Source organism: Heloderma suspectum, chromosome 3 (genome assembly GCF_057233095.1).
Source record: "Heloderma suspectum isolate Gila_16-S chromosome 3, 16-S_ref, whole genome shotgun sequence".
NCBI classification, from domain to species: domain Eukaryota; kingdom Metazoa; phylum Chordata; class Lepidosauria; order Squamata; family Helodermatidae; genus Heloderma; species Heloderma suspectum.
Window position 1 is genome coordinate 143,747,727 of NC_139460.1, and position 27,901 is coordinate 143,775,627.

The 27,901-nt window shown below is 43.2% G+C and overlaps 1 long non-coding RNA gene across 1 annotated transcript; it reads left to right on the forward strand.

Moving 5' to 3' along the window:
• The first annotated feature begins 98 nt into the window (after positions 1-98).
• Positions 99-27,901, forward strand: LOC146350314 (uncharacterized). Its single transcript, XR_014788832.1, has 3 exons — positions 99-178; positions 21,129-21,285; positions 25,731-27,901. It is a non-coding gene; the product is annotated as an uncharacterized LOC146350314 (long non-coding RNA).

A 27,901-nucleotide genomic window follows, 5' to 3' on the forward strand; every position in this document is an offset into this window, starting at 1 on the left:
GTGCCGGCAGCCCTCTCCCTGTTCCAGGGAGTCCTGGAGTAACAATGGCAACTCCCTGGAACAGGAAGAGGGCTGTTGGTGCATGTCCCGAGGGTCCAGGAGCTTGTTGTGGCAGCAGCAGCAGTGACAACTCCCTAGAGTTGGAAGGCAGCTGCCAGTGCACATCCTGAGGGCCAAGGTAAGGAGCTGGGGGTTCACACAGTGCATGGGGGGAAAGCAGGATTCAGCAATCCGAATCCCACTTCAGCTCTGGAGGCCAAACTGGGTTAACTTAGGCCCTCTCCCTGCAAAGCAGCCTGAAGTAAAGCAGGCCTGACTCAGAAGCCCCAGATTGGCCTCTGAAGCAGATCGGGTGGGGGTCCCTGCATAGCCCTAGAGTATAAAGCTTATAAGAAACATGAAGCTAGGATCTCCCACTGTTGTTGTTGTTGTTGTTGTTGTTGTTGTTGTTGTTGTTGTTGTTTTAGTAATAGCAGCTTGGAGGGGGGATGACCTAATTGGGGCCATGGTTCTGGGGAAAGGAGAGGTTAATCCCTCCCACACTGGCAGCATTTTGTCAGTGAAAATTGTGCACCCTCAACCACACAAAACCCAAGCTTCTATTTACCCTGCAGAGCAAGTTAGAGATTGGCCCTAGGAGTGTTTAGAACTGGGATCTTTATCCATGATGTTATCATATTATAAATATGCCAGTGAAGAGAAAGGTCTAACGTCAAGATAAGTCAATGTTCAAGTCCTAATTTCTGGGATGTTGTTCTAGCAAGGGAAGAAAAAAGAAGAAGAAAAATGCTTATATAACCTTTACATGCTGCCTTCAGCAGACATGGTGATATCATGTTGTGCTTTTAAGTTTCTTGGGGTACAATCCTATGCATACTTTGATAGTCATGCTTTTGCAGGACTTTTTTTCTGTCTAAACATACATAGGATTGCACCCTTAATGTGCTGGTTTCTGAACTACCCATCATGTTTCAAACACAAGTGTTCTTACATAGGGAAAGCTACTCAACACAGAAATTGATTTCAACACAATATAGCTTGCTTAGATTGTAATCATGTACTCAATGGGACTTACTTCTCAGCACGATTACATGTGAGACTGCAAACTTCATTGAAAAGTCTAGGGCATAGACTTATTATTTTAATTGTTTGTAATGACTGCCCAGATAACTTATTGGGTGAATTAAAATAAGATAATAAGATAGATGGATGGATGGATAATTGTTCAGTTGCAGAATTGTCTGATTTGGAACTTCTGTTCAAGTTTCCGTAACATAGAAAAGCTGTTCTTAACACATTTAGCTCCATAATATAGTTATACTCTTCCATATACTATCTTTCATTTTCCTTTTAGTTAGAAGTTGAGCTTGATCTGTATCAGTACTTTTATTTGAGATCTTATTCAAACATTAGACCAGAAGCATAATAATGATTTTCATTCATAGTTAATATTCAGCAATTACATTGGTCCCTATAAACTTACTACCTTGGGGTCTAAATTATTTATTATTTATTTATTTCTTGCATTTATCTCCTGCCTTTTTTCCTCTTGCAAGGAACCCAAGGCAGTTTACATAATCCTCCTCCTCTCCATTTTATCCTCACAACAACAACCCTGTGAGGTAGGTTGGGCTGAGAGTCTGTGACTGGGCAAAAGTCACCCAGTGAGCTTTCATGGCCGAGTGGGTACTAGAGTACGGATCTCCTGGCTCCCAGTACACCACACTGACTTAAAGCAGGTTTAACTACTATTGCATCTTTCTCATGGCTTGATCTTGATTGAATAAAATGGACACTTTCTTTCTTTTCAGGCAGACATAATTGAATCTGGCCTAAGCATTCCACTTCTTTTATCCCCCTCGACTTTGAAACTATCTCTCTGGCTTTAAAACCATTCCTTTTCTTTTTCTGATTTTTCCCTCCTACTTTTCCTGTTTTAGACACTATGGGAATCATAATGAGGCAATAGGTGGTTCCTTTTATAAATCCACTTTAGAATATACTTATTTATTATTGATTTATTTATTGCATTTCTATCCTGCCTTTTTTCCTCTTGCAAGGAACCCAAGGTGGCATACATAATCTTCCTCCTCTCCATTTTATCCTCACAACAACCCTGTGAGGTAGGTTGGGCTGAGAGTCTGTGACTCTGACTTAGTGTAACACTTCCCTGTTTGGTTAAAGGAGAATATAGAAAGTAGGGACAAGGAGAACTGAAAGGATATCTCTTGAGTACAAATTGTTGTGTGCTGTTGCAGGACTAAGTCACAATGACTGGCATGTTTATATTTCAGCAGTGCAGTAAGAGACTGTGGGATGGTGGTAGTGGTGATCATGAAGCCATTGGTGGGTGTTGCCTCAACTGCTTGTGAATCACAGAGTCAGAAGGGTTTATGGCATAGGATTAACTGTTCTGATCCTACACAGGGGCAAGTCAGAAAGGAAGGATGCAAAATATTAGGGGCCAGAGCTGGCCTCAGGGGTTGGTATTGTTGGGTACCTGCCAAGGCCCATGCCCAGTAGCAGAAGGGAGGGTCACTCACTGCTAATTCCTGGAGTCTCTTGGTCCTGCTTTTTCTCTTCCTTGTTGTTGCTTTCTGTACTCAAAAAGCAAAGGCAGCCATGTTAGAAACCATTCAAAGTTCACAGTTGGGCAATCCCTTTATGATGATCAATCACAATGTCACAGCATAGTGAGCAAGCTTTCAGGTTCTCCAGGACACTTCCTCAGGCTGGACAGGGAGAACAGCCAGGGGAGAGAGCAGTAAACTCCATACACCTTGTCATATCTCTGGGGAAAACTGGCAATTGGCCCCAGAGAAAGAGGCAAGCCAATGTTTTAATAGCAACAGCAGTGAGGAGGAGGTACATAGGCATAGGGGGTGGGTGGGAACCACTTGAAAGCCTCCCCCTGCCCCCAGATACATGGATCCAGTACTGTCAGGAGCCTAGCAAGGCAAGATTAGGATGAAATGGTCTAGAATATGGGTATGAGGAATTAGTTTCAGATCCCATGGGTGGCTCTCCAGCTTTCTAAACAATGCGATACACTAATGGTGGCTGCCATTAGTTTACCGCAGGAAAATTACAGCCATAAATGGCATATTGTACACCATTTGTGGCTGTGAAGCACTTACTTTTACATAAATACAGCCATAAACAGCTGCAGTTTATGTAAAGGTAAGTGCTTTATGGCCGCAAATGGCGTAAAATATGCTGTTTACAGCATTAATTTTCCTGCAGTAGGCTAATAGCAGTCATCATGGAGTGGGAGAGCCACTCTACCAACTCCAGCAGATGTGGCAGGGCTCCGGAGGAATCCGTGGGGCCCCAAGTGGCCTGAATTGCCCCACGGCAGACCCCCTACCCCCAGACCAGACATTGGGGGATTCACCCACCCTACTCAAAACCTGTTTCCACATAGATTGGCCCCAGTATCAACCACAACAAATTTCACAGTCCTTGAAACCATAACACATGCTACCTGAGCAGCCTATGAACTATTACCAGATTTTACAATTGCAGGAGTAGGACAGACAAAACAGCTACATGAGCCACATTGTTGCTGAGATTTTTCTGTCATTCTGTTGAATGCAGGGATGACACTTGTCCCTCCTCTTGTTGTGGGCAGGTGGAAGTCCTACCAGTTATCAGGGTTGGATCTGAGCCCATGGAGTCCCAAAGCAGTTCTGATTCTGAGGAAGAAATACAATCCATGGGAGACAAACCCACTCATTTTTCAGAGGTGCAGCTGGAGGGAGAGCGACCCCCTGCTCACATTCCTGAGAGCAACAGTGACCCTGGCAGGGAGAGGGAGGGACAACTTGAGCTTCTAGATGTGAGGCACAGGCGCAGAGACAAGCAGGAGGTTGTGGGCACCGAGAGAAGGCGCTCAGCCCACTTGGCGCCATTTATTTATTTATTTATTTATTTCTATACTACTCAATAGCCAAAGCTCTCTGAGGAGAGGAGAGGCGGGAGCAATGACAACAGCTGTGCCCCAATGCCCCACGGGAAATGGGTGGACTCTCCCCTCCTACTCCTTAAGTTCAGAGGGTTGCCATGCTTTTTCCTCCAAATGGAGACCAACTGATTCCCTAAGGCTAGAATCCCCTGGTAGGCTGCTCCTTTGAGTTTTCCACTTAGGCTCAGGCAATTAGCATCTGTAAGTGTCATTAGGTTGAATGGAAATAAAACCTTGGAAAAGAGCCCTTTTGTCTGCATGTTGATTCTAGCTACTTGAGAATTACAGAAGGCAGCAAGGGTGCTCCTGACACCAGTTTTGAGGCTGCCTTTTTTGATGTCCCAGGCAAGCTGGCATGGTCCCTTGATTTAACCTAGAGATCAATCCAGATCTACTGGATGTCCAGGAAGACACATCTTTTGAGATCTTCATGCCATCATGGGTTGTTCAACTTCTATAGGCATCTAAACAGGCAATGTCCACCATATTTGAAGGGGACAAACCCACCTACAGTGTTGGCCAACATTTGCTTAATTTTAGCAATATGTTTGGGCGTGGAACATTAGGACATTTCTGGTTTGATATTTGTTTCCATGTGCCAGTGAAGCAAAACAGGTAGAAGGAAAATTTTAAGAATAAAAATATAACAACGATACTACACATTTTAATACAGTAACTAATATACCGCACAATTTTTTTTTTTTAAACCACAACAATCAATTGATTGGCAGTCCAACAATTTTCATACATACATAGTAAAAATATTGCTTTCCAAAAAAGGGTATACTAATATCCAAAAACCAAACGCGTTTTGACCTGACTGGTCTTCAGCAGTGGGGAATATATATGTGTGTGTGCCTGTGTGTGTGCGTGTGTGTGTGTGTACCATGATTATAGCCCTTAGTGCAACAATACCTTCATAAGATTAGATGTTCAAAATAGAACCTGCAAAGCAAAAATGCACAAAATACCTGAGGTAATGTTTGCTTGCTAAAATAAACAAAGAGATGTAAGCTAATAAGAATTCTTTCTAGCAGTAAATCTTAACTATGTAAATTCTATATTCCTCATCTTGCAGTTAGTGTCTAGATGCACAAAGGGTGAAGGGAAGTGCAACCATTCCCTCCTGCACCCTAAAGTGGGTAGAGAGATAAAGAACCATCCAGTATTAATTTCCAGCAAGTACTTTTACCACAGTTAAACAATCCAGAAGCAATAAAAAGCAGAGAATCCTCACCAAAGAAGGTAGGTTGCTTCTGTCTAGAGCAGCTGTATCCCATACCACAAACGTGTATCATATATGTTGTTTCAAGCTGTTTTTTGCCATCCTGACACATCAGCCAACTCCTACATAAGGCTTGGATGCTTCTTAAAATTCTTAAAAATTTATTTATACCTATTTTGCTTCACTGTTTGGAGTGTGGTAAAGGACAGAACCACTGGGAATTGTTTCAGTGTGTGCCACTCAGGTCAATTTTTCATAACTAATTCTGTGAATCAGATTGCAAGCTTGCAAATATATGGACTAGGGATGTTGGAGAAATCCGCCACAGACTGCAGTGAGGCTGGATTCTTTCGAATCTGCCCCTCCGGAGTCCATGGCAGAACGGCCTCCCCCCTGCCACTCCCCCAAATTCCCCCCCCCAGAATGGACCTACCTGGCGGCAGATGCGGCGGCAGCAGATGCGGTGGCAGCAGCGGCGGATGCGGCAGCGGCGGATGCGGCGGATGCGGCGACGGCGGCTCTGGCTCAACTTCTGGCTGCTGCCAGGCTGCTGTGGCCGCAAATGGAGGCTGTCATAACGGCCGCCATTTGCGTGCCTGCATTAGGCCGTGATAGGCTACGTAAATACTTACGTAGCCTATCACAGAAAAGAGCAGGGGCGCAAATGGCGGCTGCTACGCCATTTGCGCCCCTGCTCTTTGCCGTGATAGGCTATGTAAATACTTACGTAGCCTATCATGGCTTAATGCAAGAAGGCAAATGGCTGCCACTACTACAGCCGCCATTTGTGGCCACAGCAGCCCGGCAGTGGCCGGAAGTCCGGCTGCGGATGGCCCCAATCGGTGGCTCTGCGGCCTTGCCCTGGAGCGGAGCCACCTGGGGAGGATTCCGGGGGGAGGGACAGATCACCTCCCCCCCCCACCGCAGATTCCTGGAACGGAACAAGGTAAGGGATTCATACTTCCCTAGTATGGGCTTTGACCACAGATTGTGTCTGCGTCCGGGTTCGATCCGGAAGGTGCAAGCTGGGTAAATCCTGATCAAAACCAAACTGAAACCAATTTCTCATACATACTACCCAAGACTGAAAAGCAATGGTCAAGTATGAGAGGTACACTTTGTATCTATTATGATGATCCCATTGTGAAACAAGATTTTGATCACTGCCTTTTGTTGAAGGAGATATGTATGACAGGAAGCCTCAAAAAGATTGCAGCTGTGAAAGTGGATCATTGAAAGCTAGTTGGGCATTTTATAATCTACAATGCCTGACATTTGATGTACAGCTCCTTCTGTTTCTCACTCCCTTTCCTTTATCTGCCCGTGGCCTTTCAGATCTATGAAAGGTGGTGATGTTAAGCCTAGTTGTGTCAGCATGTGGCATAGCATCGTCATTTTGTGTGGCCATCCATATCTGCTAGAAGCTGCTTGTGGCAGTCAGTGTTGGCACAGTGTATGGCATGGGTTCTAGTCTAGACTGGCTTATGCTTTGTGGAAACCATGTTACAATCCATGTGTTTTATGCGGGGCCAGGGGTTCATGTTGACTTTAAGACCTTTCCATGTGGAGGGAGAGTGGGATTGCTCCTGCTGTCCCAAATCCTTGCCATCAAGTACCCATAGGCTCTGTGTACAAACATCTACAGGTACGCCTATCAATGAGCCTGAATTACCTATATCTGCCTGTAGATCACTTGGTAGCAAATCCCAGTTTTCAGCCATGTACTATGTGAAAAGTCCCATAGCAAACAAACAATAAAAAATAGGCCAAACAACAAAAAACTTTTCCAGTGATCTTTTGTACTAGTGTTGTGATCTAGTGAGGTTTGGTAATGGAATGAAGTTCAGTCCTGAGAGTCCTCATGATGGACCAATCTGTTGCCAACTGATGTTCAATCCAGTGTGTCTTTGGTTTACAAACAACCTGTTCATTTCATATGAAAACTGCATTAATCTAAAACACCAGGTTTTGTGAGCCATTTTGCAGACACGATAGTGAGACATATCATGCAAGATGTCAACTGTAGACTGCACTTATTATTGTGCCTAAGCTTGGGGCAAAGCTACAAAGAAAAATGCATTTTAAAAAAGAGAGGTGCACATGATAAAATGGAGATGAGACTTCAATATTTATGCCCAGGGATTCTAGTGATTCAACACGGACACAAAACTATTTTAAATGAATATACATGTTGTAAATAAATAATTAAATGAATGAATGAATACATGTGTATGCTAAATATACAGGAGGTACACAACTCTTGAAAGCAAACCCACTTGCATCAATTCTTGCAGGCCTCCTCAAAGACTGAGCAAACAGTGGATATGTATCTTACCCAGAGTAATTGTTGCAACATCTAAAATCTCCAGGATCCCCACTGTGTTTGGAAGTATATAGCCAGAAAAAAAATGGGGATGCTGCAGTTATCTGCAATTTACAGATTTCGATGTGAATGCTGAGTGCCTACTTTTGTGGGAAAGTGTTGGAGATAAGTATTAGAACACTAGTTGTGTGAAAAAAAATAAATAAGCAGTGCCAGTGATTAGATATGCAAGCGCATACACAACAGTGAGAAATTGTAGAAAATAGGTCTCTGCTGAAATGAATCGGAGCCATACAAGAAGACAACAATTTTCCACTTGCAAAAGAGATGTCTTTGCCTCTTGTTGGTTTGTGAAAGAGGGATGCCATTTGGATTTTCTTTATCACACATGAAAATATGCTAACCTGTAATAGTCATAGTAATCAGTTTTTTTGGGAGGGAAACCCCTCTGGGAAGGATGGCAGCTGCAGACAGAACATTTTAGTGTTAAAGGGGAGAGAGGGAGGAAGAACCCACCTCTACTATTGTGATTCCCCTCCCTCAAAACCATTGGGTCAAATCATGCCCTCCAAAATAACACTGAAACAGCTGCCCTTGGTTGGCCTTACTGCTAATAGGGAGGAGCATTGGGGGCAGCTCTTTCAGCCCGTGCTGGGTTTTGTACCACCAAGAGTGTCATGGTTCCCACAAAGAAATTACAACTATAGTGTGCTGTGATTGCCCAATAATATTCTCTGTTGCAGAGCCCTAGATCTCCTCACAGACCTATTATTTATTTTGTTATTTGTTACATTTATATCCCATCTTTCTTCCAGCATGGAACTCAAGATGGCATGTGTAAGGTTCCCAAGTGGTTGGTCTCCCAACCAGGCACTGACTGGCCCCAAACCCGCTTAGCTTCAGCATGTGCCTTCAAACCATGCCATTACCCAATTCCCTGGAAAAAAGGTAATGACTATTAAACCACTTTAAGGCTGCTATCCTATATAGTTTTACCTGGGAGTAAGTCCCTTTGAATAGACATGTATTGGATTGCACTGTGTGTGGCATAGAATGCCCTGTGGAGTAGGTGAAAGTTCTGAACCAGAATGTCACATCACCTCAAACACATACTGAGTAGAGGATACATAAATAACCTTAGTTACATGTGGTGAGGTTCAAAGAATTTTGGGGTGTGTTTTCTTCCTTGAGCCAAGGAGATTCTCTGTGACCGCTGTTCTGAAATGCATATGTAGGGTCATGTACATCAAACATCACATCTTTAATGTTTTATTACCAACAGCAATATTAATGTTTTGGCCTCCATAAAGAAACATCTGTGAATCATATTCCATCTCCTGATGGTGAAATCTAAGGAGTGAAGTTCTAGACTATTGCTGTGTATTAAATATATTAGCCATGCTCATTCATCATCACAAGTAACATATATTGGGGGTGGGGTATATAGTAGTATTGGGAAAACACTAAGAAAAATGTGCTTAAACTGTCCCTGATGTTAGAATAGTTAAACCAGTAAATAATTCAGTATGGAATTTCCTAAACTCAAATCTAAAAAGCAGGAAGCATATTACTTTTATATGGCATTTTAATATGCTTCCCTGATATTAACGTTCATCAGGCAATAAGCTTAGGTCTTGCTTATGTCAAATTTTATTGGCCCTGCAAAAATACACAGATTCATACATATCTGGCATACCTTTCTTTGCAAATTTATGGGGGCTGTCTGAATCTTTATTGGTGATCTCAACACCCTTACTGAGGGTGGCATTTGTAGAACAAGAGATCATTGCCACATAAACATACACTGCTCTAGCTAAAGGCAAAAATATTGCCACCCACATTTACATGTGACAAACAGAGGAAAATGCTCTCTGGCAATCACTAAAGAACATGAATAATGGTTATTACACTCCCACCATTGTTCAACAAAATGCTTAAACTAGAAAGCAGAATCTGAATCACTATTGCTATTCAACATCCTCTCCAGTTCTCCTCAGTCTTACTTTTGGTGGGGAGGGGAAGGGATTACATTTAGATTTATAGACCCATGATCACTATGATCAACGATTATCACTGTCTGTTCAAAGTGGAACAATGCTATATTGAACTTGTATTGCACAACAATAAACATACTCCTGTTAGCTGCCCCCCACCGCTTTATATGGGCAGGAGGTGTATATGTTCAGCTTAGCCCCTCGGTGGGGAGAAAGCATTCTGTCCAGGGATGCTTGCCCATGTGATATAGCCTATAGGAGAGGACTATTTCTACTCAAATCTAGTTGGCTATCAGTCACATCTCTGTAGTAATGGATTAATCTGGAAATTTCATTTTCTCTCAGTTTTTCATTTTTCCAATACTTTAGTTTGGTTTATACTGAACTTTAAAAATCTTTTTTTTTTTTTTTTGCACAAAAAGTCTTAAGCATTTTTTGTGCACATTTCTCCTCACAGATGCATTCCTGTATGTTTTTTTAACCAAATATGCACATTTTTTGCAAGCACACTTCCTAATATAATGCACTTTTCAATGTTATTTTCTCCTATTATACGCATTTTTTGTACACATGTTTTGATTGAAGAACTCCCTTGCAAATTTGGAGAAGTGTGCATTTTGAAGGATGACTTAGTTTCAGTTCACATAGTGGGTTGAAATTGTGAAATTATGTTCACATTAAAAATGAGAACTGAATGAATTTCTCCCCCATCCCTACATTGCTTTGACTTAAGGGATGATCCCAGTGCAGTAGACCAACCAAACATGCAAGCATATGTCTCCACTTCTCCCAGAGTTCCTGGGAGAGAAAGGAACTCTGGAAGAACTGAGAGAGTGGAAAGGGAAGTTGTGGGTTGTAGGGTTCCCCCTGAGTGGTAGCCAGCGGGGGCAGGGGGATATATTTCCTAAGGTAACGTCTTCTGACCAACAGGTGGGGGATGTGCTCACTTTTATTGGCACTTGTTTATTTTATTGACTTTAATTTACCATCATTGGCCTTTGTTACTACATTTCACCCAGTCCAGTTTGCAGAATTATTGGCTTGCAGAATTATTGCTGCTTGCACTGTCGCACTTAAAAAACAAAACAAAAAGTTAACTGCTGGAAAATAAGCGCTTGCAAGCCAGCATGTTATCTGGATAGGCAGGAAGAGTGAAATGCAGAAAAGTGCCCACATAATGGAAGTTGTACAATATGATGCAGAGGAGGTGCCATTGGAGTGGATGGGGAGGCTAGATGGTTTACAAGCCATTCCCCTCTCTGATATCATCCCCATCCTGCAGGTTCCTGGTGGACTGGCTACTACACCCTCTGGCTTGTTAGTGCTATTTTGAATGCCAGGTTAGTTTATAATGAGTCATCACATTCATATGATTGTGGATGAGGGAGCTGATCTGGCATGCATTATTAAGACCTGGGTGGGTGTAGGGATGTGGCGAGTGCCTGACTTAGTCCAGGAGGCTGGTGAAATCCTCCGCGCTTGGCCCCCCAGACCCCACTCACTGAACTAAAGGGCCCAGCCTACGAGTGCCCTGGAGCTTAGCGAGCGGCCAGGGTCAACTTGGAATTGTTGCCGTGTGCACCCCAATGGCAATAGCAGCTGGGACATGCATGCCTCCTCCTCCTGCCCTGTCAGCTGTCCTTGACAGCCGACCAGGCAGGACAGGGCTTTGGCTGGCACCTTGCCTATAGTCTCCTGCTTGTGAGCTGGGGCGTGCACCATGCCTCTTCCTCTTCCTGCCTGGTCAGTTGTCCTTGACATCCAACCAGGTGGGACGGAGCCTCAGGCAGCACTAGGGATGTCACGGGTGCCTTCCTGGATGCTCCCCACGCTCACCCAGGCCCTGTCCAGTGACCACCCACCATTTTTCTGACTTGTTTTTTTATGAAAAAAAGGGAGCTAAAAAACCTGTACATATTTAAATATGTTCACATTTGGGCTGGGAAAGCTTAATCAATGCAATATTAGAGGCACTGTGGCACAGGTGCTCTTGAGTGTCCTCTTCAGTACCATGGAGTTCAGGTTCTCTCCCACCCCCAGTTCACTGCAGAGCTCCAGACAGTGACATAGGTCAGAAGACAACTGGAACACAAGTGGCATAAGTCTCGTAATGAGGGTGATCTAATGTGCATAGGAACGCAAAATCTCACCTACAGCATGGTGGTGAAGAAGGCTTACTTACTTTGACACCTCTGTCATGTCCTAGAGTAGCCATCCAGCTGAGCTTTTCTGAGTGGTTCAGGGATTACTTTCATCTACCCCACTGAATCCAATATATTGGAGCTCTCCGAGAGTCATTGTGACAAGTTTGCAGAACACTTCAAGCCCACATTTGCTCACTTTCAGGCTGATTTGAATGCTGCTATTGATACAGTGTTTGTTGAGGTGACCAGTGCCTGTCCTGTTTTGTGGGATCATTTTCAGTTTTTGATGTTTGAGGATGTGGACAAGATGCATGCATCTCTGTGACCACCACATGGTCTCTTGAATCTTATACATTGACACTAGTTGATGCACGGGGGGGGGGGGGGGGCATTACTGAGACTGCAGATCAGATTCAGAAGGGAAGGTTTGAGCCACCCCTTCCTATGTGCTTTGATGCAGATGGCTATTACCCCCTCCCACAAATGGTATTATTATTATTATTATTATTATTATTATTATTATTATTGACATGTCTGCTAATCCCATTGTTAACATCACATCTCAGTGTCAAAGTAACAGCCACGAAGAGCAAGTATGTACTGGTGTATTTAATCTAATAGTCAGAAAGTTCCAGGAACATAATTAATACTGAATGGACAGATTTACCATAGAAAGTGCTATTCACCAGAAAACACATCTTGAAAACAAGAGGTTTCAACAACCCTTTTTTAAAAACACACACACAACATCTCATGTTATGGTGGTGTGTTATATACATCCCTCAAAATACTCTCCTTTTTCCTCATTAATGACTGTACTTGCTGGGCTGTGCAAAAGGGATCCTTGTTAAATTATGCATTAAGATGTGATTAATGAATGTTTTGTGTCTTGCAAATAAATCACGGATGACTTTATTCTGCTTCAGTGCATCTGGATCATTTACTCATATTTTGACAGCTGTATACAGCAAATGTCTTTAAGAAATCCAGTAGTGCAAATATAGAAAACAGGTAAAAGTGGTCTTTTAAAGCCATTGTTAACAGATAACCACACCTAAGTGGTGACTGGCCATTAGGAAGAGGTATTGTGTTGTCTTGCTAGGATTGACAGACTGTGGGTTAGTTCACACATAATTTTTTGGTATGTTTGTTCAAATCTTAGAAAATGAGAACACTATCAAAAGATCCAAAGGTAATAAGCTACAACAGTAGACTTCAGAACCAGGGCAAGGGCCAAAGAAGAAATTAAAAGAAACACATCTGCCACCAAAATGCCAGTTTTAGGGACTGAAGTAGGGATTCATGAGAAATATGTTGGGTTTGTGTTTTAATGCCAGAATCCCCAATTTGCACCTCCTCAGATTAAACATGGACTGGAATGCATCTCAAGGATTAAATCTGTACTTTTTTGAGGCCGATGATGAGTTGGGGGTGGGGATACTACAAATAAATTAATACATTTGAAATGTCTGCATAAATAATGCATGCATTTGAAAAATGCATCCAAAACTGCTTTTGCAAGTGGAGATGGGGAAATAAAGAGACTGACACAAATTCTTGGGTTCAAATTGGGCCACATTTATTGATAAATCTGCAAAGGGGAAACTAGGGGTGTACAAAACCCCACTTACCTGGCTCTGCTGGGTTCCGCAGGTGGGGGGAGGTGATCCGTTCCTTCCCCCAGAATCCTCGATGGAGGGGAGGCAATCCATTCCTCCCCCCGGAATCCTGCCTGGCCAGCTCTGCTCCATGGCCAGGCCGTGGAGCCGCTGGCCAGGCCAACCCACAGTGGGGCCTCTAGCTGTTGCCAGGCTGGTGCGGAGACTGAGGACGCAAATGGCGTCCTGAGTAGGGGACACCATTTGTGTCCCTATGGTAGCCTGTGATAGGCTACATAAATATTTACGTAGCCTATCACAGCTAAAATAGGGACGCAAATGGCATCCCCTATGCCATTTGCATTCCCATTTTATTCGTGATAGGCTACATAAATATTTATGTAGCCTATCACGGGCTACCATAGGGACGCAAGTGGCGTCCCCTACTCAGGACGCCATTTGCTTCTGCACCAGCCCGGCAGCAGCCGGAGCTGCCGCCGCCACCACCGCTGGAGCCGGAGCCGCAGCCAGGTAGGCTCCATTTTGCTAGGCTTTTGCAGGGTAGAGGGGCAGGGGGTTCTGTTCCACCACAGATTCCGGGGGGCCTAATTCACTGGAATTCGGCCCCCCTGGGAACCATGGCGGAATTCTCTAACATCCCTAGGGGAAACCCAGGACAGGCAACTGAACTAGACCAGCCACTAGCTGACCCTGACATGGGTGAAAACATTCAAAGCCTGTGGAGTGGTGTGTCATCTCACCACCCCACAGGGCTACCCTTTTTGGGAGAGGTAGGCCTTCCCCTGTCACTCCCACCTGGGCCACAAAACACCGGGTGGGTGAGGTGAGTTGGCCTCAAAGGTAACCCTTATTCCCCCGATGGGCTGCGAAACCCAGAGTGGGAGGCCTCAGGCATCACATGTCACCATAACTGTGCCTCTGAAGGCTCACCACCCCTATTCTCATCCCCAGTGCCTGTCCTAGTAGCACCTAAATGTGACCAATAACCTAAACTTAAAATAAACCAGATTTGCCTAAGGACTCACCAACCTCATTTGCAGTGTGAAGTAGGCAAAACAAAACAAAACAAAACAAAAACATACAGCCCCAGCCAGCAAGACTGTGAGCCAAAAATTCCTACTTGCCCCCCCAAAATGGGTGACCAGACAGATCCCACACTGTAAGGGAGGGTGGGAGGGAGCCGAGCATTGAAGAGGCACTGAGGAGGGGCATGGAGAGCTTAAGGCGCCTCTTTGACCCCTCCCACCTGTGGTGAGACCACCACATTCCGCCAATAGCAGCCATCGACATCTCCTCACCCCACCCTCCCACAATGGCCCACCCCGAGGCCAGGCAAGCCAGACACGAGGTGTGGCATTTCTTAATGGAAAATTCTTTTGAAAAATGTGGACATTTAAGAAATGTGTAGAATAACCATGTGCATGGGTGTACATACACATTTCTATGCGGGAAAAGCAAGGCTCACAATCTGATATGGACCTGAGTCAGAATGAGATTGTTGGTGGAAAAATGGGAACCTTGACAAGATCAAGCTTGACAGCTTCTCCCATCCCTAATTCCCAGATCCTCCTCTGTAATGTCTAGTATAAGTTACCTGTGTCCTCAGGTCATGACATTTCTCATTTCTTTTTCAGCAACCATCACATGCCCATTGTAATATCTGTTTTGCTATGACAAAATAGTAGCAAATGGTCTCTTGTGACTCACCTCTTGCCAGAACAGTACTGCCCTTCTTTATTGTGCTAAAATTGTTCAGTACTTTAGATCTGCCCTTATGCATCCTATACTGTATAGAATGAAAAAGAAATCTGCATCAAAAGATGAACTGAGAGTTGCAGACTCTCAATATCTTAAGCAGTATGCCTATGTACACCAGTTGCTGGGGAACATGGAAGGGGGGTGCTGTTGCACTCATGCCCTGCTTGTGAGTTTCCCATGGTCAGCTGGTTGGCCACTATGTGAACAGGATGCTGGACTAGATGGACCTTGGTTTGATCCAGGGCTCTTCTTATGTTCTTAAGCTGATGTGTTCTACTTTTGAATAATAGCAATGTTCTGTACAGTGGCTATTTTGTCCTCCACATACTCAAGCATGTAGGTTCACTACACAGCTATGTAGGGAGGTTTCAGACATCAAGATATGTTTTGTTAACATTCTATAATGATTGTCTGACACAGTAATTTCAAAACACTTCAGGCTATAATAACCTACTCTCCAATCCAGCTTTTGCCTGATTTTCGTTCCATTAAATGTGAACAAACATAGATCTTTAAAAATCTGTTGTTTTTTTATTCTCCAGCATGAAAACTATGCATTATAGATAGGAGTTTGAACGTCCACATATTATATATAAGTAAATGCAATATGTTGTTGTTGTTCAGTCATTAAGTCGTGTCCGACTCTTCGTGACCCCATGGACCACAGCACGCCAGGCCTTCCTCTCCTCCGCTCTCTCCCAGAGCATGGTCACGTTCATAAACACAATATATGTGGGGGGGAAAGGCTGATATCTATGTCTAGCCATGCCACTCATTGGATGACCCTGGACCAGTCATGTTCCTTCAGCTTAACCTTCCTTGCAGGCTTGTTGTGTGAGGATAAAATGGCCAGTCTTCATTTATGCCACCCTAACCTCCCTGGAGGAAGGATGGGATACAAATTAAAAGTATAACCTTTTGTGGGGTGGGGTATAAATTACATGTTAGAAAGAAGAGAGACTTTAGCTTGCTAGTATTCAGTGAAATAGTTACCACTCAGGGTAGTGGAACCAGTAGAAAAGATATGGATTGCCTTTGGGGTAACCTGGCTCACCTGTCTGGAGTTGTGGGGCACTGAGACAGGGTGACTCAGGAAGGGTCCCCATGTCACATGGAAATGAAGGGGCAGGAACTATTTTCCATCCCTCTTCCTGGAAGAGGGCTGAGTAGGAAGAAAGATACAGTAGTAAATAATGAAAACACAAGAGTACTTTCTGCCATCTCCTATTTTTTTGTTTTTGTTTTTTTCTAGCACACAGTCTGTCCTAAGCAATTCAGATTATTATGATAAATCTATTGAGGCACTCACTTTGGGAATTTATACAAAAGTAATCTGGAGAACTGTGAAGTAGAGTTTCACATTTTTCATACTCAACTAAACAGCTTTAAGCCTTCTATTTAAGGATGGTTGAAGAGGTTAATTTAAATGTTCCATCCCTACCACCCAGGACCACGCCAATCAATCAGAAGAATGGTGTGGAACAAGCAGCTCCAAAATTAGACACAGAAAGGTTAGGATGAGTGGTAATACAACTCTGACTGCTGAAAAGTGACACATCTTATTAGTGTGGAAAATAAACCTTATTGAAAGTAGGCAGTTAAGACTTCAATCTTATACCCCCTTACCTGGGAAAGGGACCCTCTGAACTCACTATGACTTACTTCTGAGTAAACATGCATAGGATTGCATTGTACACTTCCAAACTCAGCTTTGCCCTTCTTTGGAAGGAAATCAATATATTCACCTCCATCTGATCCATCTCCTGTCCCATCTTGTCCTTCTACATATTAATAGGGATGTATGACACACAGCCTCAACCCTAAAAGAGAATTACACTTTTAAAAATTGCTTGCTTTCACATTCCTCAGAGCTTTTGCCATCCAAGTAACTCTTAGGGATGTCTGTTACTAGGAAATATGGCCCTTATTGGGCTTGCTGGATTTCCACAGTGCCCCCGACTTGGCTTGCATTTGTGAGCTGAGCTGTAGGTTTTTCCCATAATCTGGGAGCATTTGCTATTTTAAAAAAATATGCACAAATAGAAATGTGTGCAAATTGCAGCTCCGATTTTTGTAAGTTCTGCAAATTGTAGCCACATATTATGCAAGTTACAACCAAAACTTGTGCCAATTATGCAGATTTCAGCTACAAATTTCACAAATTTATATGTATGCAAAAAAATTTAAAACCCTGAAAAATCCACAAACTGGCCTGGCTCAATGCAGATCAAGTCTGGCCAGCTTGTGGGGGAACAAGCCAAACCCCTGGGTGAGGGTGGGGAGCTGGTGAAAGTTCAGTGAGTTCTACCCTCTGGACAGTTTCCTCTGACATCCCTAGTAACTCTTAATCCCTCTCCAGTTTTACAGATCTCAGAATAAGGAGTCTTTGCCATCTATCTACTCTTAAAACTTTTCCAGTTTTACTGGCTTCTCTTTAAATTGTTCAGAAGTTTTGCCAAAGCAGAAACCTCTTCACCTGAAATTTAGTGGCAACTCTACATAGGTATCTGACTTTGTAAAAAGGTATTCATCGATCAAACTTGGACTTTGAGCTAATTGCCTATGTGACATTACCCATAGCTCATTTCCCCTACAAAGTATAATATCTGGCTGTGAGTGAAAGGAAATATGCCAGGGCTCATCCAGTGAGATCCCCCAAAGGTGTCTCCATCTTTATGTTCTCATAAGGGGTTCAGCAATTTATCTTGACTCAGATCAGAGACAGGTGGACCATGTAGGGGATTACCTAAGCCATGTGTGTATTTGTATTACACAAAGAGCCAGTGTGGTGTAGTGGCAAGAGTGCTGGACTAGGAGCTGGGAGATCCGGGTTCTAGTCCCCATTCGGCCATGGAAGCTCACTGGGTGACTTTGGGCCAGTCACAGACTCTCAGCCCAACCCACCTCACAGGGTTGATGTTGTGAGGATAAAATGGAGAGGAGGTGGATGATGTAAGCCGCCTTGGGTTCCTTGCAAGAGGAAAAAAGGCGGGGTATAAATGCAATAAAATAAAAATAAATAAAAATAAAAATTAATTCTGCTAATAGTATTCAGAATATTGCAGTTTCATAATTTATTTAACGAAGTTAATCTAAAGGAAAATTTGCCCTATTATTCTCCTTACCCATCGCACATCTATTTTCCACACTTGGTCATAGCAAGTGTGTTTTAATGTTTTAGGATAAATGCCATCCTGGTGTCCCATTTGAAACACAAAAAATATTACACTTTTAACATTCACAAAAGACATATTATCAAACAAACACACAAATAAATTAACCCAATCAGAACCCCATAACACAGATGCAAGAAATATTAGGAATATGTGAACCAGCAAAACTCCAGCTTGTCAAGGTTCTCTAATTTCCACCTTGAAGTTTGTTCTGACTAGTGTCTGTACAGAATTATAAGCCTCGCAGGGTTTAGTATTTTTGTGCACATTTTTCCAATTGTATGAATCAAGTGTGCACATTTTTTAAAATACATGCATTTTTCTCTTGCTGATTGAAGTTTGTGCACATTTTTCAAATGTACAAATTTTTCTATGCACATTTTTCAGACACATGCATTTTTCAAACACATCTTTGCTATTGTGCAAAGCACCTTGCCAGCTCAGAAATATATGGACTTCAGGCTGCAGATTGCTTTCAGGTCCATGTTCAGTTCCAGGAGTTATGAACTGGGTAAATTACTAAATTCTGGTCAAAAAAATTATTTGAAATGAATTTCTCACCCATCCCTAATCAATATAAACATGGCAAACCTTAAAGTGTACCCTTCCAATTGAATGGTAAATCTTCACTGTGTGTCCTTGTGTAAAACATTACCTGGGGGCATGGTGAAGCAGCAGTGTATACTGTTCCTTCTATATAAAGAAAGTGCAACGTATGAACTGGACCCATCAACTGAATTCCTGATCATGTAGAACAGGGACAGGCAGACATCAGGGCTCACTTCATATACTTTGTCATATACAACCATGAGGTACCAGGTACAAAATGGTGGCTGGAGTGGAGCAACATACTCTTGGCATTAAGAAATGGGTTGCCTCTGAGCTTTGGCTATTGGGCAGTATAGAAATGTAATAAATAAATAAATAAATGCTCAGCCAGGAATTTGTTTTCAGTACCAGAACTGAACTCATAGTCCTTTCATATCAAAATCCACACTTTAGTTCTTTCTTCTACCTCAGCAGCCTAATGTAGAAGCAGGGAGAGCCTCTTTGTCACTGCCATTGTTAACTAAATGGGAGTCAGAAATACTTACCAATTTATTGAAATTCACCCAGATAACTTGCAGTTGATCCTGATTCAGCTTGTCCTCACCCTTGATGTAGAGGTCCATTGCACATAATGCCTCCCTCCACTTCATATCTGAGGCCTCATTGATATTACCCACTCATATGAAAGATCCAGTTCACACATTGCATCATTGGTAAGATGGAGAAAGGAAGGTGGGCACTGCTCACCCATGCAACTGTGTGAAAATAGAGAGTGGCCACACACCCCAGTCCTGAACCTGCTTCCACCCATTCAGTCACTGCCTCAACTTTCTCTCCTCCAAGTGAATCCCTCTCTGCAAAATCAAAATGCATTCATGCAGGTAATGTCACGTCACATCTTTTTTGAGCCTAAGAAAGAAAGTTGTTATGATTCTCAGTTTGACCATACAAGTGCAATCCAAAGAAGGTTCATTAGGATGGAAATCCTATTTCAACTCAATAGGACAACATTCTGATAATATTTACGATTGGGTGCTGAGAATGTAGAAAGCTAGGAAAGGAATGCTAATAATGACTATGACTTACAAGAAAATTAGAACGTGTTGGATGATTTAAGGCCCACTACACCCATTCCTTAGCAACAGCAAACCGGGTTTCACTACTGAGTGCACACTCAGCAATGAACTGCAGTCATTCCAGTTCTTTGTGGGTTCCTTTATGATACATGCACTTTCAAACACCTGTCTGTTGCATTTACGCTTCACATTTTTAGGCATAACGCCAATCAACATTTTGGAAAGCAGTATGAAGAAAATGTGCTTGGCACTCAAAGAGCAAAATAAATGGTTGATTCAATGTCTGGATCCTCCACTATTAGTAATGTGACTTTTTTCTCAATGTTTTGTAAAATTTGCTTTATCGTTGACTTGTTTTTGCTCCAGAAATTTCTTGGTAAATGACAAAACAGATTGCTGTGTAAAAGGAGTCTTAACTACAAATTAATTACAGCAGGGGTCCTGTTTTACAACTCATTAAAATCTGCTGAACTTCAGATCTTGGAGTTTTGCCTAAGCTGTTTCTCAGGAATAACATACATGGAAATTTCTTGTTTGCTATTATAGATAAACAAAAGAGCTATAAACCAACAGTGATGAAAATTATTTTGGTGCATTTATCTTCTACTTCCTGTCATCTACCTTTAAATTGATGCCTATCATTTGTTTTAATTGCTGTATTTCAAATGTATTGGGTTCTTTTTTCCAAGCTTTGACAAGAATATTTCCTGCCTTATATTTTCTTGATGTTTGTGTAAAATATTGAAATATGATAGGCTATCCTTCAGTACTATTATTATCTGAAGTTAATAAAACCGTCAGTGGGCCTATTAATTTATCATTAACAGCAGCTGTAAATGGCTATAACAACGCTGTTTCAGTTGATTCATCATAATCACTTTTTAAATGACAGTGAAAGAGAAAATCAGATGTCTTTCTACCAAAATCTAAAAGACATAAAAAACATAGAAAGGGCAATGAGTTAGGCCAGAAGTAAATTCATTTCTTTGAAAATAACACACACAACCAAATGTGTGTCTCTCACTGGACATTACAGCCAAGTTAGATATAGCATACAAATTAGTGATGGGCAAACTTACCCTGAGTGAATTTGTTATTTACTCAGAAAGTAACTCATTTGTCCATGTGAGCTCAGACAAGAATTCTCCTTTAATATAACATGTAATTCCATGTATATGAGTTTTCACACATGCGCAGTATCAGCATGCATCTTGGGAGCTGTAGTTTGGAATCATGTAACACAGCATGACGTCCTGCATCACCACATTATGTGCCCCCTTTCTGATTGGTTGTTTTCACATAGCCTGCCTGCATGATGATGACATGTGATGTTTACTTGCTGCCACCAAATGCCAGTATGAAAATGGACCCATAGAGCCCTCCTCCTCCTTGAAGAGCCAGAGCCATTGCAGCAGCGGTGACAACAACAACGAGGGAGATAGCTAAAGAAACTGCTTCAGGTAAGTTGTGAGGTGGTCTAGGTGGCAGGATGACTGGAAATACTGAAGGAAGAATCTGTGTACTACTTCACTGTACATGTTGCAAAGTTCACAATCAATTCTGAACTTAATAGCAAATTTCTGGTACATCGATCCAGGCTCGCTACAAAGGTGAGCATAATGAATGAACGAGTTTCAAGTAGGGATGGATGGATTCTGTAAAATCTGTTCTGTCATCCTTCACAGAGTGTCAGGCACCTTTCCATTGACCATCGATGGAATCAGGTTTTTTAATTTCTAAATTTGCACAAATTTTCAATTGTGTGAATACACATTTGCACACATTCTGATGTGCAAAAATGCACAGATTTCCCCATGTGCATTTTCGCGCTTTAGTTTATGGGGGAAATCACATTTTTGCTGGGTTTTTATTTTGTGTATTTTTCTATGGACGAAATTTACACAAAATTTGGGAAAGTTGGGGAAATGGTCTGCAAAGTCCTCAGAATCCACCTGACAGGAGAGAAGCTGTGGAATCTGCAGGTCAGATTCTTACAAATCTGCACTCATTTGGTTCCATTACGGATTCCTCTGACATCATCCCTAGTTTCAGCCAATGAGCCAAATAATCACAACACCACAAATACAAACATGTGATTTTAAATCCCAGTGGCCTCTTTGTTTATGGAAAAGCACTACAGAATGAGGGTGATGGTTGTGAAGAAGCAGTGGAGGTGCTTCTCCACTCATGCCCCTCCAGCTACTTTTCCAATGTAACCCTCTCCACCCAAAACTGCTCCTCCTTCCATCCACAGGGTTCTAATTCTAACCATGTGTTTGTAAGGCTAAAGAGGTGGCAGTCAAGGAGGGTGGGGGCTGCATTAATTGGAACTGTGGATCATTCTCCCATTTTTGTGTTGCTCTCTCTTTGAAGCTTATTTCTCCCACATTATTTTCAACCATTCTCATTCAATTTGATAGAAAAAATTCCTTTCAAAAATAAATTCAAAGAAGAAGAAAATTTTGGAGAAATTCTCCTGGGTTGGGCTTGCACTTCTTGTGCTTACCTTACTCATGAGGGGGCCAAGGAGTGTGTGCAAGTATCCTGTACAGTCATCTCTCTGGCAGCCTGTAGCCTCCTCGGCTTCCTGCACTTCAATTAAAGCCCAGGGGGAAGACATCATGAGGTAGTTTTTTTCCCATTGGGTATTTTCAGATCAGGAAGTGCAGGCAATCTAGGAAGCTGCAGAGCACCGGAGAGATATGCAGTAGTAAGAAACAGACACACAGCACCCTCAGCACCCTTGCAGTGATTAGCTAAGGTCAAAAAGACCACACAAAGAAATTATAAAACACTAGGGATGGCGGAAAATTCCGCCATGGATTCCAGTGAGGCTGGATTCCTTAGAATCCGTCCCCCCAGAGTCCATGGCAGAATGACCTCCCCCCTCCCCCCCACAGAATCCCCCCAGGACAGACCTACCTGGTGGCAGATGTGGCTCTGGCGGCAGCTCTGGTGGCGAATGAAGCAGCGGTGGCGGCTCTGGCCGCTGCCGGACCTCTGCGGTTGCACATGACGGCCATCATACCGGCCGCCATTTGCATCCCTACGCTACCTGTGATAGGCTACATATATATTTACATAGCCTATTGTTACAAAAATTGTGTTCTTTTCCCTGGTAGACTTTCCAATTTGTTTACCAAGAATGAGAGGAGGCAGAGATCTGGTCCAACACAATTTTATTCTGCAGAATAAGGCAACCCTTGGGGCCAACACTCCAACAAAGGTCACAATCAAGTGATGTGATCCAAAAGTTTATATAGGCAAGACCTTTGGGGGCTGTCTTATGCTTGTGCTGTATTAATCTCTTTGTCTAGCTGAGAGGGAAACAGAAAACAGGCAGCACCTTTTACATATCTAGGCTTGCGCAGAGAGGTAGTCTTGTACTGTAATGTAAATACATTCCTGGCATTCCTGAGTCTCTGATAAGGCACTATGTCTTTGTCTGGCATGACAATTTCACACAAATGTAGAATAGACATAGCCTAGCTTATAAAATTGTGGGATAACAGACATATTACAACCAAAATTTCTATAACATTATCATGGCTAAAGCGGGAATGCAAATGGTGTAGGGGACGCCATTTGTGTCCCTGCTTTAGCCGTGATAGGCTACATAAATATTTACGTAGCCTATCAAGGGCCAGCGTAGGGACTCAAATCAAATGGCGTCCCCTACACAGGACGCCATTTGTGTCCGCAGCAGCCTGGCAGCAGCTCGAGACCCCGCTGAGGGTTGGCCCGGCCGGCAGCTCTGCGGCCTGGCCGCGGAGCAGAGCCGGCTGGGCAGGATTCCAGGGGGGAGGAACGGATCGCCTCCCCCCCATCAAGGATTCCAGGGGGAGGAATGGATCACCTCCCCCCACCTGTGGACCTCAGCAGAGCCAGGTAAGCAGGGTTTCATACACCCCTAGAAAACACCCAGAGAAAGAGGCACAAAAATGGAGGTCTCTTCCATGGGGAAAGAAAACTTTCAGGAAATTGGAGGACAGATTTTGGCACAGCACTGTCTCCTCACACCTGCTACAGCACTTTCAGGGAAGCAGCAGTATTATAAGCATCCACGCTAGGAGTAAAAGGCCACTTTGCAGAATTCTCTCCAAATTGTCTTCACTTCTCTGCATGGTGGTAGTGGTGACCTTCTCTATCCCTGGAACGATGCTAGATATTGGGCAGTGCAGAGGATGCAGAATGAGGGCCAAGCTGCTGACACAGTCGCTGCTGTTGCCACTTGCCACGGCAGCACACACAGACAAAGCCCTTAGGGAAAAAAGAAAGAAGCTGTGCTACAGCCTTCGCCACTGGTGGCCCCTACCTGCGAGAACGTGTTGGGGAATTTCCCCGCCCTTTGGAGAAATCCGGTGAAATTGTCCCCCCATTTTTTTTCTGCCCACAAGTACGATGGAGAATTTCAAGCGTCCATTTGCACACAGCTCTAATTTTAATACATGTGTAACATGTGGCTTCGCCGTTACTCTTCTCTGCTACCTGTTATTTTCACTAGCTGAATGCCTTGCAGAATGCACTGAGTGATCGAGGTCTTCCTGCCTCCAAGTTTAAAAATCAGTCTCTCTCTCTCTCTCTCTCTCTCTCTCTGTGTCTCTCTCTCCCCCCTCTCTCCCCCCGCCCATAGAAACAACATCATTTCTTCACTGGTGCAAGACTGTGTGAATCTTCCCATTCCTTCCCAGGTCACAACCTCACTTTATTAAGGAGCCATCCAACCATTTTCAGTCTAACTGATTAAAAACAGAGCCTGATGGCTTTTTAATAAAGTTCAAGGAGAAATAGGAAGCCTGTCAGGTCCAAGTAAAAATGTCACTGTGGTACATACAAGTGACAATCAGCTTTTAGAATAGGTTTACAAAAAACCTTTACAGATGTGATTTTACACACACACACACACACACACACACACACTTTCCATATCTCCTTTGTGGACCAGCAAAATTGTTGTGTGTTTTCTTTTTCATCACAACTTTCATTTTGTGCAAAACATATTAAGCCAGCTTTGGGGTCATTATGGCCCTAAATGCCAGAGTCTCCCACAAGTGCCTCATACAGTATAAGTATGTTACAGTTAGCAACATTCAGTGGGATATGCCCAGTAAAGCACTATATGCCAACCAAGCCCACTAAGGATGGCATACTATTCTGGCTGTGTTGTATTTCCAAATCATCATATATTTATGATGCTGATATTTATAAGAGTGCCCCAGCTAGCAGCTCAAAATCTAGGCCAGACAGTGATTGATAAATCAATACCACACTTCCTCCTGTGGAGTCCTTCTTTGCAAGCAAGTGCTTCTTCTCACTGGAGCCCTACTGGCCTGCTGCTTGAGGTGATGGCACTCCTGAGGGGCAGGGGGTTGCTCAGCCTCTGCCTGAGGGAGAGTCGCCTCCCCCTGTTGGGGGAGAAACCACCAGTGGAGGCTGGGAGCTCCTATTTGAATGGAGTGGTGAATCCAATCTGGCTTTCAGTCAGAACTCTAAAGGAGCTATTCAAATTGCTGAACCTATTTTGGGGATTGGGTTCAGCATTTCGGATAGCTCCTTTAGAGTTCTGACTGGTTCTGACTGACACCCGCAACAGATTCACTGCCCCATTGAAATAGGAGCCACCATCCTTCACTTCCTGCAGCCATCTCCCCCGAGGTCCCAGGCTCCTCCTGGTCTGGTGGCAGTGACAGATCTGGGGCACGCTCTGTTTCTGGGAGCTCCAGCTCTTCATCTGAGGATGATTCCTCTAGGGGGGCATGACACTTGCAAATGGTGCCCTATTTAATAATTTCCACCATGTTTTTTATTTATATGGCTTTCTTGGGACATTTGGACATTGCTACTGTGTAAAGTCAAGTTTTCTATTCATGCAGGGTTAAAAAAAAAACCTATTGTTTGTCTCCAGGTTATAGCTGCACTATCTGAAATACAACCAGCCCGACTCAACCAGTCATGTGTGGATCACAGCGGTGATGAACAACATACCACCAGACTTAAGACCAGCTGGAATTAGTAACTTGGGACTTTTTGGCATCACTTTGTTCATGATGATGAAATGGGTTCAGATTTTTTATTATGACTTTGGGGCTGTGATGCACTTTCTGGCAGACTCAAAATGTTTGTTTTCTTTGATTGAACAAAGCACTCAGGAAAACAAAAGATTAGGAGCTCTGGAGACAGCTCTGCATGCAGGCAGAGTGAAACTTGTCCACTGTGTTCCCTGTCTGTGCCCTTGGGTTCTGGCCTGCTGCACCTGTGATATTTCAACCCTGGGTCCATCATGAACAGCAGTTGACAGTCCTATTAAATTATTTCAGGGTGCACAGCATGATGGGCAGGAGAAGGAAAGGTAAAACACACAACATTCGGTTGTGAGATATTATGTGGCCAGTACCCTTTCACAACAGGATTTAAAATGTTTCTCGAACCTTGCTTGTAACACTGTGTCTTCTTGACCATGTGTTTATAGAAATGTCACTTTCTTATGGGAAGAGAATCCATGCCTTTAAGAGCTGCAGAAGAACCAGAAATAAACAGATGAAGCTGTTGACTAGGCACAAAGGAAGACAAAAACTCCTGTTCCTTTTATAGTTACATAGAAGAGAGAATGTTGGTGGGTGCAGTTTGAAATGCAAAGATAGATTAGGGTACATGGAGAATCACCTGCCCGTAGGGATGGTTGCACCCATCTCTGTCTGGGCTGCAGGGGAGCTTGACAAGCTACCCCCCCCAGCTCACGCAGCCTGGACCCACTTGGTGACCTTCCCTGCTCTCCCTGCCTGCCAAGCCACACGAGCATCCCTCCTCTCTGTGCCAAGGATTCCAGCAGTCAAACCCTTGTGCTTTATGTGCACAAGACCTTGACTGCCAGAGTACTTGGTGTGGCACCCCTCCCCCAAGCACTCTAACCCTGTCCTCCTCCCAAGGAGGCAAGGGCTATGGCTCTTGGGTGCCGCCAAGGCCCTTCCTGCCCACAGCAGGACAAGTCCTTGGTGGTGCTCCCAGCTGCTCCCAGAGCTCTGGAGAGCTCGGCGGCCAGGTCCACCAGCATTCCATGGCTCAGTGAGCAGGGTCCAGAAGGCTAGATGGGGGGGGAGTCCATCAGACTCCACCCCCTCCTCGGACTCCCGCACCTTCCTTACCTGCCTCCACAAATGCCTGACCGTACATTAAGTTCTGAATCAAATGCCCTTCTCCGTATTCCCCCACCATCCCAGGAATGGTGGTTAGCTATGAGGGGAAGGGCCTTTTCAGTGTTGGTTCCCTGATTGTGGGGTACCTATTGGGATGGATGAATGGAACAATTTCAGATTTTCCCAGTTTCTTATTTTTCCAGTCTTAAATTCAATTCATCCCAAACTTTGAGAATTTTCCTTGTCTTAAGTTCATCCTGAATTCTAACAAAAAAGCTCATATGAAAACACATAGACATTTTTGTGTGCATTTCTCCTAATAATGCATGCATTTTTGTACAAAAGTTTGCCTAATACACACATTTCTGGAAGCAATTTTTCTAACAAAGTGCATTTTAATGTTATGTTTATGTGCACTTTCCCATAATATACAAAGTTCAGTATATATTTTTATTTGTAGAACCCCATTGCAAAATTCAGAGAAGTGTGAATATACAAGTTTTGGATAATTAATTGAGTTTTGGTTAATTAATTTGAGTTTGGGTTAATTAATTGAGTTTAATAGGGGTATTGGTTCAAAATTAGGTAAGTTCATATTAAAATGCAAACTGGATGAATTTCTGTCCCATCACTACTTGCTGGTGCTTCCTGGTGTCAATATCAGGCAAATGTCCTTTTTAAATTTTGTTGGCACCTTTAATTTAATTTGATCTGATTTATCTTATCTATGTTTCTTCTTTTTACATTTCTTCTATTGATTTTACTGTTCTAGGGCAAGTTTATAGGTTTTTAATCTGTATGCTCTTAATTTGTTGTACTGTGTTTGGAAATGTTATTAGCAACCCTGGTATTTTATTGAATGGTGAGGCATAAATCTTTAAAATAAATAATCAAATAAACCCCTAAAATCCATCAATCCATCCATCAATAAAGGCAGCACCTT